The sequence below is a fragment of the Mus musculus genome, chromosome 18, assembly GCF_000001635.26.
Source record: "Mus musculus strain C57BL/6J chromosome 18, GRCm38.p6 C57BL/6J".
In the NCBI taxonomy this organism is placed as follows: Eukaryota; Metazoa; Chordata; class Mammalia; order Rodentia; family Muridae; genus Mus; species Mus musculus.
In genome coordinates this window covers 47,232,094-47,244,160 of record NC_000084.6, presented here as the reverse complement: position 1 = coordinate 47,244,160, position 12,067 = coordinate 47,232,094, and positions in this window count along the sequence as shown.

Sequence of the window (12,067 nt, the reverse complement as noted above, 5' to 3'; positions counted from 1 at the left end):
CCTAGGACACATGACCACCTTTGAACTGGTTCTTAAAGGAAGTGTTCTCTGGCCAGCTAGCTCAGAAAGGAACTAGCTTATGAAGGGGCAGGCAGCTTGGGGTCTCTGAGAAAGGAAAAGTTTGGTTCAATTTGAACAGCGCTTGTGAGAACCTGGACTGGAGAGCCTGACTCCTATATGCTAGGATTTTATCTGCTGTGCACCAGAACCTTTCCTTGCATGGAGAATATAGAGCAACACATGTATCTATTCTTTTAAAAAGCAACCAGACAGCAATGTAGAAACTAGCTGGTCCCAGGGCAGGGTTGCAGGCAGCTAGAAAGGTGCCAAGTGATGTGCCTCACTGATAAGAACATCTTAAGGCTCAAGCCCTCATCCAGTTCCACATCTAGAGAACAGAAAGCCACTCTGAAATCGTCCTTCCAAAGCCAGACAAGAACTTCCTTCTTACGAGTTTGTCCTGCCCAGTTGTCCCCAAGTGTCCTCGGGTAGAACTGAAAGGATGGCCCACAGCTGGTTCATTTAAAAAAATAATAATAATGGGGGAAGATAAGACCCAGGGAAGAATTTCCGAGTGATCCCAACACTGATACAGAAGTGCTGAGCGGAGCACAAGTCCCTTGTCTCCTATCAGACACACTCAGATCCTTAGAGCAAGATTTGATAGAAAGGCCTGATACCCTCCCTCACCTCGGTCCTAATTCACAAGCTAAGCATACTGGAAACCTTTATCTCTGCCAAGGCAAGGGGTGGGCGGGAACTCTAGGTTTCAAAGTAAACCATCCTACCAAGCCAACATTGTATTTATCTGGTGCCGTCTGCCACCGTCAGCTGGCACTGGTCTTTCAAGGAGGCAACTGAGGCAGAACAGGTGCATCAAGTATTTTATCTGGAGCCTCAGGGATGTCCCCACGTAGATGGAGGGAAAATAAACACCTCAGACAACCTGATTTTTAATTGCTGTGTTTGCTTGCTTGGGTGTTTGTTAAGGAGACTGAGGGTTTCTGCAGGGTGTCTTTAAACTGTTGTGTCTAAGGAGTGACTGTTTCCCTGGTCCAGAGAGGACGTGTGGGACCTGACTTCTTTCCTTAGGTTTCGTGTCAGGTAAACTCAGGTTTCATGTCAGGTAAACGTTGGCAGACGCCAATCATGATGTCACAAACCTCAATGCGTGGGTTTTGCTATCTTTACAAAGACTCTTTCAAAACAAAGTCCTCCAGCAAGTGAAAGTGTAGGAAAGGCAGCTCTGATTTCACACACTGCTCCATTTGGCTGGAGGGAAAGGGACAGGAGGAATTTAAAAGAAGCCCATAGAAATGAAGTAATGTGATTAAGAACATAATCCCTTCCCTGGCTCAGCCCTGTGACAGCTGGGCGTTTGGACCAGTAACCCTCAGAAACCCCATCTCACGCTTGTCTTAAAACCAGGCGGTGACATGTCTCTCCTACAGAAGCAGGATGGAAGGGCTCACATTTATTGATCGGGACTACCAGACAGATGGGGATCTTCAATATTCCATTTAGAGTATTGTATATCCCCTGAGATGGAGGAGGTTGACCTCAATGAAGGGTTAGGGCGGAATTGATGTGCATTAAATGTGGCTGGGCAGAAAAAAATATACAGATGTCCTGGTAGTAATGGAAACGAAATTTGAGCAAATCAAGGGAGGCAGCTGATTTGCACAGGGTTGCCCAGCCCCCTCAGAAAACACGTGTGTGCATGTACACACACATAAATTCTATGCTGTGGCCTTTTTTTTTTCCTTGAACCAAAACTGTCACACAGAGTTAAAACCACAGAACCAGTGTCATCTGAAGGTTGTCCCGTCAAGAGCACTTTCTCCTCTTTGCTGGGTAAATCAGGGTTCAACCTAAGCCCTTTTCAGGGGAGTCGTGATGAACTACAAATTCAGAAATGTGAATGGAGGAGGTTACCCAAGAGCTTCATGTAGGTGCCTTACTGTCAGTGACACTGGCTGAGGTGGCAACAACTTCTTCATTCTCCCTAATCACCTTCAGAAAGAAGACTCTCTGGAGATTCATTAGCATCATCCCCAAAGCAAGTCCTCCATCCTGCTAGCCTGCTGTAATAATGGTCCAAATAAGGGAAGCTAATGAAAGAGGAAAATTGGTACCCACAAAATCAGAAGCGGTTGTCATTGATGGTTTCCAACAACAATAAAAACAGATGAAGGTGACCTTGATACAGGGACACCAACTGCAAAGACTTTTGGGCCAGAGCTCCTAGGTTCCTTTGGATAGGGACAATGATGACAACCCAGCTGGGAGCACATCACTTCTTGGGTGTCATGACAACTTCCTGTACATACATAAGGGAGGTGAGAAAGTGCCTGCTATGCCCACTCTCTGATGTGGACACTGAATGTTTTGCATAGTTGGTGTCCTGTTAGAGAAAAAGTATAAAAAATATGAATTTTAAGAGTAGGGCTACCTTTTTTTTTAAATAAATAAATAAAAGAGGAATGGTCCTGCTACCCAGAAAGGGTCATTGTTTCCAATTACTAAAAAGCATGATTTGCATATTTTAGCATATTTAGCATAATAATTTGCGAGAATCATCTTGTCCATTATAACCCTTGATCTTGGTCTTAGCCAAGTGTGATGGACAGTAGGCACAAGATCATCCCCATTTTACAGAAAGTGGAATTCAGGGAAGGGCCTCTTAGGACAGCACTTAGCGTGGAAATGTAGTCATGTTTCACACTCTAGAGTTGACATCATCCCGCAGCTCTCTCAGGGACACCTCGAGTTACACAATTACCCAGTCTCAGCGAAAGGGAAGAGACTCCTACAGGGTTTCCCAAGAGGGATGATCACAACAATAAAGTCCCCAAAATAAGGGCTCAGTGCACATGTTCTATTTTAAGACCATTGTGCTCTGATATTTTTCCATAATTAAAGAGCACAACTCTTCCTTCCTGCGTCTACAGAGCCCTTTGGCCAGCCTCATTATTAAGAGCCATCAACAAAGCAGAGAAAGGAAAAGCCATAGCCAAACATGGTGACTACCCTTATAAGGGTGGACCCCATCACTTCAGACATGGTGACAGCCTGAATCCATTTGAGGAAAAGGACAAAAGACTCAGGCTTTGGTGGTTGCTTCCTCCCATGCCATGCCTGTCACACAAGTCACAAAAGAAGTTTCAGAAGCTTAAAAGGAATAAGGCTGCATGAGGAGGAAACCAAAAGCATCCCATGCCTGGCAGCTTGGAGAAATTTCCCAACCTTCTCCTTAAAAAGGACAGAGGTAGCTGGGAAAAGAAAGGTGTGCAAGGAATGTCGACTGTCACCTCTCTGGTCCCACAGGATGATGTGAAGTTAAGTTGCTTACGCGCCTGCCTAGAACAACATCTCAAGACACAGAAGTCAACATCTGTTCTCCACCGCACATTTCACTCCTCCGCATCCGGGCCCCAAGCTCTGTGCTGTAACAGCCACAGTCTGGACCTCCCAGAGGGAATAACCTAAAGCAACGAACTCTATGGGGTAGACGGGACTGTCCTTCCCGTTGTCTGCAGGCCATGCAGCTGGACAGTCATGAGGCTAGATTTCTCCACAGCACTCTGAAGAAGCTGGGCTCCTCCAGCCCTGGGCTGGTGACCTAAGATCCCGTTGGCAGGAAGATGAAGGTGGACGTCCTTCGGATCCCACTCTTTTTCTTTACACTGATTATTCAGTGTCTTGTTTACTACTGTTAGACAATTAAAGGCCTGTTTCTAATCTATGTAAGCTTTTCTCTATATACAAATGTGCATGGTGGTGAATAAGGAGCCTTGATTGTGATCAGCTACAACCACAGGAACTGGGCATAAAACATGTATGTAATCCCACCTGCACTGCCATGCTGTTTACTTAATTATGTGCTCATTAAGGGGAACAACTTTGGAAGCAGTTTACTTTCCCTGATCTGAAGGGTCAGAGTCAATAGCCAGTTAGCATTGAAAAGGAAGTTCTATATTTCAGAGTGTGGATCACCATGGCTGAATGCCTGCCTCCTCCTTTCTTGGAAATGTGTGTGTGTGTGTGTGTGTGTGTGTGTGTGTGTGTGTGTGTGTGAGAGAGAGAGAGAGAGAGAGAGAGAGAGAGAGAGAGAACCTGTCTGTTGAAGGTTAGTGTAGATGTCAGCTGATTTGAATTCTTATTGGTGTTTAACTTTACTTAAGAACTAAAGATTCATTCTCCTTTCTTTCCAGGGTGAAGAGAAAGCCTGTGATCACATTTCTTGCTTCAGGAGAACAGATAATGTGTTAGACATATATGTATGAATAGAAACAGGTATATAGTCATATTTCCTCTGTGTAATTTAAACAGTGTAAGTCAGTAGGGAAGGGCTGTAATTGCAGCCAAAGTAAGTGAGGTGAAAATTACTAGGTGCCAGAGCATCTGCATCTCATTTTAATTAGGTGACTATAATAGCAAGATCAAAAACTTTTCCTTGTCACTCAATCTGTTGGGTGTTCTAATCAAGAAGCCAAAAGGATTATTTTGTCTTCAGAAAATAGTTACCCCAAAACAATCCTCTCTTGATATGGGCCCAGAAGCATAGCTCAGCATTTGTGGGGGCGTGGGTTGTGTAGAGTGAGTGTGGTGAGTGTGTGTTGTGTGTCTGTGTTTGTATGTGTATGTTTGTGTATGTATGTATATGTGATTATGCATTTGTGAGTCTATGTGTATGTATATTTATGTGTATAATGTATGTTTGCATATGTGTGTCTATGTTTGTTTGTGTGGGGGGGGTGAGAGGCTTAGGGAATACTGTGGGAAAGAAATGCTCCAAGCCCTACTTGCAAAAGCTTAAGTACAATCATTCCTAATTGAGTAGCTTGGCACTTTCCCTTCACAGAGTAAGACAGCTGAGAAGAGGGCCAAACCTGCTGCCTGTGGGTCACTGTTTGGGACAGTTGGTCGCCATGGTGGGACAGTAGTCCAAATTTCTGGCTTGTTCTTTTTCTCACTTGAAAAATAGACTTAGTGACACCTCCCTGTCCACCCTCAGGAGTGTGCAGAAGTCAAACCAAGTGAAGGTTTAAAAGTCAAAATCCTACTTCATCTCCATTTTCCAGTGCCCTCTACATTGCCAAATTAAGTGACTGCATTCCCACCTGACTGATAATGAACCCACCCCCCACCCCTTTCTCTCTTTTCCCTCACTCCAACTTCTTCTCTAAAAACAAAATCAACCAGTGGTTCCTGGCTAAGCAAGCCATGCTGTCCTCCTTAGAAGGCTAAGCAGTTCTGTTTCTGTTTCATTGTGGTATCCCTACCATGTGTGTCAATATGGTGGCTAGGGGCAGAAACCCTTCAATGTATCCATTCCAAAATGGGTAGTCTAAACAAAACCACCTCCCCTGTGGCCCAGGGCTCCACCATACTTAGTTTACCTGCAGCCTGTGTAGAATGCTCAGGCCTTGAGAATGGGGCCCAGGAGTCCCTCCAGGGAATACTCAGTAAATTCACTCACCACCTTTGAGCCAGGAATCTTACACTTTGTGCCCCAGGTCATGATGGCCTGGTAACCTTGGCTTGCCAATCCATTTCGGTGACTTGCACCTTAAACTGATTATGTTCACAGTTATATATCCCAAGGGCATCTTCAATGCTGCTACGCCCCAGACCTAAGTGCTTCATTTTCTACAGCAAAATGGCCTGGGTAGAAAAAGACTCACTCCATCTCAAAATGTATCTCATATCCCAAGAGTTCATGACTTTCCTTGCAAGGGAAAAACTCTAAAGCATTATACCAAAAATATTATTCATTATTATGTCATAATATTGAAAGGCCTAATTCAATACCTTCATTTTAGGGAAGAATAAATGTAGATATGAGTGTTTGTTCAATTGCACACTGCTTCTTTTTAGCAGATGTGGGGAGAAAGACAGGAGACACAGGTTATTATCTCCCTGGGTGAGACCAGGCTATACTAAGGAATGCTAACTCCTAATGAAAGTAATTCCAGAGCACAGAGGCTAGAAAAAAAATGGTTAGAAATTTATTTAATTCTTATATAATTTCTCTACAGCTTATGATCCAAGGTCAGTGGGACAGCTTGTTGGTCAATATGTGACTCCCAATTCCCATCTCAAGTTGTTCTAGCTATGATAAATTCTCAGACAATGCAAAGCGGGAGAAAAGATGTAACTGCTGGTGGGGCATACTCAGTAATTGTAAGGATTGATCTCATGGGTGGCAGGAACACTTTGGTCCACATCCCACAGGAAGGGGTGTGCATTAGTCAAGGTCCCTAGGCCTACCTTGGGCTTTTGAACCTCAAAGCCTACCCCCAATGACACATTTTCTCCAACAAGGCCACATCTTCCAAACTATCTAAGTAGTGTCTCCCCCTGATAACTAAGCATTCAAATATTTAAGTCTGTGAGAGCCATTCTTATTCAAACCAGTACATTCTACTCCCTAGCATCCATACGTATGGTTGTTTAAAGATGCTTGGCCCAGGGAGTGGCACTATTTGGAGGTGTGTACTTGGTGGAGTAGGTATGGCCTTGTTGGAGGAAGTGTCCCAGGGAGTGGAATGTGATGATTTGTATATGATAGTTTGTATATGCCCAGGGAGTAGCACTATTAGATAGTGCGGCCCTGTTTGAGTATGTGTGGCCTTTTTTGGAGTAGGTGTGGCACTGTGGGTGTGGGCTTTAAGACTCTCATCCTAGCTGCCTAGAGGCCAGTATTCTGCTAGCAGCCTCCAAATGAAGATGTAGAATTCTCAGCTCCTGCAACATGCCTGCCTGGGATGTTGCCATACTCCCACCTTGATGATAATAGACTGAACCTCTGAACCTGTAAGCCAGCTCCAATTATATGTTGTCCTTTTAAGAGTCGCCTTGGTCATGGTATCTGTTAACAGCAGTAAAACCCTAAGACAATAGGCTTATAGCCATATCATAATTCAAATTGCATTTAGTCTAAGTTCCCATATTTTATCAGTTTCGACACTGTTTAAAAGATCAATGTTGCTTCTGAGACTGGAGACTATTTCTTAACTGTAACCTCTATAAAATTAAAGTTAAAAAGAAAAAACAGATCACATACTTCTAAGATACAGTTCTAAGGCACAGACTATACGTTACCATTCCAAAAGGAAGGAAAGGAAGTATAATGAGGAAATACTGGACCAAAGCAAAACCAAAAACTGGCAGGACAAACTTATCTCTGCATCTCTATGTCTGATGTCAAAGTACTCTTCAGATCTCCAACTCTGGCATCGTCTCCAACAAAACAACCCAGGGTTCCCTTTAATACTTCGTGCAAGGCTTCTCTGGACATCCATGCAGGAACACTCCTGACACATGCCTGGCCTCAGCAGATTCCCTTAACTGTGGAGGGAGACTCCATAACCCCTTTCTTGTGCTCTTGACTCTAAAGCCAGAACAACCATGTGGATAAATTTGCCAAGTTCTGCTGCTGGCTGGGGCTGGTAGGCTGCCTCCTCATTCAAATACATCTGGATCAGCTTTGTTTCAGATGTTTGTCTTCACTGCTTAAGCTTCTCTTTAATTCCTTTTCACAAGTTGCAAGCTTGGCTGGGTGAGGTCCTGTCATGAGGTCACCACTCCCTTTATTCCATTTAGCTTCAGGCTTTTCTTCAAACTTTTGATCTCCTTGAGCACTGGACTTAGCTCTATTATACTTGCAAGTGCTCCTTTCCTCCTTAAACTGTACATTTTACATTTTCCCTGCTCCTTTTTAAAATATAGACCTGTATTAAAGTGGCCACTAATAACTATATGACAGAGTCAATATTAGGCTGTCTTGAAATCTCCTCTGCCAAAACCATTAATCTGAAACTCTTCAATTTGGCCTCAGGCAGATTTTTTTTTTTTTTTTTTGACAAGGGCAGAAAGCAGCCACATTCTTTGCCAAAATATCACAAGAATAGTCTCTGGACCACTTATTAATATTCTTCTCCTCTGAATCCCCCCCTCCAAGCCAGGCTGCCATAATCCACATGTTCTCAGCACCACTGCCTTCCATATTCCTATGAGTATGGCCCATTAAGTCCTGAGTGTACAGCTTTCCTAATCCAAAGTCACAAAGTCCACATTCTGCCAACACAAAACATCAGCAGGCCTGTCTCAGTAATCTGCCATTGGCTGGTACCAACTTCTGTCTTAGTCAGTGTTCCATTGCTATGAAGACACCATGATCAAGGCAATTGTTATAAAGAAAAACATTTAATTGTGGCCTCCTTACAGTTTCAGAGGTGTAGTCCATTTTCATCATGGCAGGAGCATGGAGACACGCAGACAGACATGGTGCTGAAGAAGTGGCTTGCGAGTTCTACATCTGGATCTGCAGGCAGTAGGAAGAGAAAGAGAACCACTGGGCCTGACTTGGGCTTTTGAAACTTCAAAGCTCACCTCCAGTGACACACTTCTTCCAACAATGCCATACCTATACCACATCACCCAATTCTAAGTAGTACCACACCCTGATGACTAAGAATTCAAATATATAAGTAGTACAGATGCTGTGCTAAAATCCAATGGTATGTATCATTAAAAAAAAAAAAATTGGTAATAACACATTTTGGTTGTAGTATCAAAACCTGTAAAACGAGGGGAAGATGGTTCCTTGACATTAGCATTATCAATGTTTTTTTGTTTGTTTTGTTTTGTTTTGTTTGTTTGTTTTTGATGTTGTTTCTTTTTATGAAGCCTGGGTGACAAAAACAAAATACATAAGTGAAACTTCATCAAACTAAGAAGCTTCTGAACAGCAGGGGAATCAAACAACACAAGGGAAGGTCAATGTACAGATGAAGGTTAAAATAATATTCATAAATCACATATCTAATAGAGGCATTCAAAAATTAAAATATACATGGAATTCACAAAATTTAGTGGAGAAAAGGAAGCAAACTATCTAAAAGCAGACAAAGGACTTGAATAGACCATGCAAAGGAGACACACAAGTAGCCAGTAGACGTACAAAAGGCAATCAGCTTTCCTAAACATCAGAAAATGCAACTCAAAACCACAGTGAGACATGACATCACACCTGCTGGAATATGGACTAGTTAAAAAAAAAAGAAACAAGCAAGTTTTATGAGAAAAAAAGGAGTGCCCTTTTAAACTGCTGGGAATGTTGGAAAGCTATTATGGGAAGTAACATGAAGCTTTCTCAAAGTTTAGAAATAGAATTACCATAGAATCTATAAATCCCAGGTCTGAGTAGATATCTGAAGGACATGAAATCAATATAATGACAAGATATTCAAGAATGGAAAGATAAGAGAAAGTTCAGTGCACACCCCGACAGAAGAATACTATTAAGCCATAAAAGAGGGGAGTCTATCTTTTGTAACAGCATGGATAAACTGAAAGTATATTATGCCAAGTGAAGTAAGTCAGCAACAAGTTACTACTGAGTCTTACTAGTGTGTGGAGTGTATATAAAGTTGGCTCACGGGAGGAAGGCAGGATGATAATTGCTAGCAATGAGGGTAGAGCAGAAATAGACCAACGTGGGTCAAATTGCACAAACTGTTTCTTTTATTAGATATTTTCTTTATATACATTTCAAATGCTATCCCGAAAGTTCCCTATACCCTTCCTCCACCCTGCTCCCCTGGGGCACAAACTTTTAATTATACAATGGACAATCTGTGGGGATCTAATGTACAGCATGGGCATGATAGATAGGTTAATTATTTTGATTGTTGTAATCACTACTATATATGTGCATATATATCAAATGGTCATATTGTGTATCAGATAATCATATTACATACACTGGACATAAGTTCAATATTTATCAATTAAATATTTAAATAAAATATTAAATTAAAAAAGAGAGAATGGGTATTGTAAGTCACCCATTTGTCACACTTTGTATATGTAAAATCATACAAACTTTATTGTGCATTGTAAAGATACAGTAGCCAACCAGGAAACACAGTGCACAGGCTCTTAGCTTAGCCCCCTGTCCTCAGCAAGCCTTTGCTGAACTCCTTGGCTATGGTGTACTCCTGACTCTCAGAGCACTCTCTGCCTATAAGTTTCTATTGCCTATCACAGAGTTTTGCTCACCCTTGTGCCTTAAGCATTTTGAGAGTAATAATTTTATATTTCCCACTTTTGCAAGCTTAAAGTCTACACTGAGCCTAGCAAATTCTAGGTGCTCAGAAATCATTTGCTAAATTAGCAAACAGTAGGTGTTGAGCTTCCACACACCACAGAGACAAAATTACTGGTAGTGGTTGCTGTAGACATAGTGTTAGTTGAGGTATAAATTGCGCATTCACTGTTCTGGCATTGGCTTAGCTGTTTTCTGGATAAGCTATTTGATCCTCACAGGAATCCATCGGGTAGGTAAGTAGCTTAGGTTATTTCTGTTTGGCACATGTAGCAACTCTAGTACAGAAACTTAAAATTTTTTTCTCATACACCCCAAGCTAGTAATTACTGTATCTGGAGTGTGCATTTGGGTGACCCTGTAACCAAGGCTCCCAGTCATCATGTCTCATTAGGTGGGATGGGGACCCTTTTTTAACATGATTAAGAGTGACTAGCAGAAACCAAGAGACAGCCTACACTCTAGGAACCAGTGGTTAATGATGTGAGAGATGGGAGTCAGACTAATCCCTCAGCAACGCTCTTTCGACAATACATGGCAGCAACATGCAGCCAATCCTGTAGCTAGCCCATATGTGCACACCCACGTCAGTCCTGCTGAGGCATGCATTCTGCTTTTCAAAGGGCTTTAGCATCTGAGATAAAGTTAGTGGTTGAAATTTCAAGTGCTTCAAACAAAACCACAAAACCTTCCGATGCCCTCCTATTTGACCCTCACTATATCCCCACCCCAGTACCCACTCAGGTCCAAAATCATTCACAAAAACAAAATGACACAAGAACGTGCACAGGGAGTGGAATAGGAATCAGAGTTGACCTACGACTGCAGAGCAGGTATGTAGGGCACTCTGACCAGCGTGGCATGGCAGGCATATAAGTAAGATGTAATGTTAGTTGAGGGGACTACATCATTTGTGGGGACTAAATATGTGCTTACAGCTCTTAGCAGAGAATAAAAGAGGAGTGGGGACTGATATGGGGATTTTGTTAATGCTCCACTGTGTAAGTAATGATAAGAATCTCCTACAACCACCTTAGGAGGTTATTTTAAAAGCAACCTGGGCATACTGGTGGGGAGGAAGGGTAGACTCGTCATTTGGTAGGGGAAAAGACAACAAGATTTGATTTCACGGTCGCTCCAGCAATAATAGCATAATCTTATCCGTTTGCAGCAAATACACAATCTGAAGCATTCAACCTCCCATAAAGGTATATCGCCTTCACTGTAGCAAACTGCAGATTAAGCTTTTTTTAATGCTGTTCAAATTGCCTGTGAAGCAACCTTTTATGAGATATGATGGCTCAAACTATTTTGCAAAGAGCAGAAGACAAAGAATACATTTTTACACCAAACTGGTTTCCTAGGAAACAGAAAAATGTAATGCCGTGTCTCCTAGAGGTGGTTCAAGGACCAGGGCTCCTCTTAATGTTCTTCAGCAATGTTTAACACTTGTCTTTTCCTCTCTCAGCAGTAGGAAGCCAGACGAACTGAGGACACTGGAGCAGGAGCCTATGTGTCCTTTCACCAACTGACTGTAATACACAAAGGAAATAGACGTGAGCCTCCATTGCTCTCTGAAGCAATCGGAAGTAAGAAATTAAGAAAAATTTATACAATTTTTGTTCTACCATTTAAAAAAAAAAATCCCCAAACCTCAACTAAAAAAATCAAGGAGGAAAAGTCAACACACTCTTTAAAAAAAAAAAAAAAAAAAAAAAAAAAAACCATCTAAATTAATTTGCCTCCAGGTCTCTAAATACCATTTCTTTTAATTTTATTTTGCTTTGGCTTTTCATCCAGCCCTGTGATGTGCCAGCATACGTAGGCTGACAGGAAGGTGCCTGAATTAGCAGGCTTATACATCTTCTAAGTTCATGTGCAAGGGGTAGCGGAGCAGAGAAGCTCGGGATGCGGGTGGAAGAGTGGGTTCCCTAAGAACCTTTTAAGAAGCAA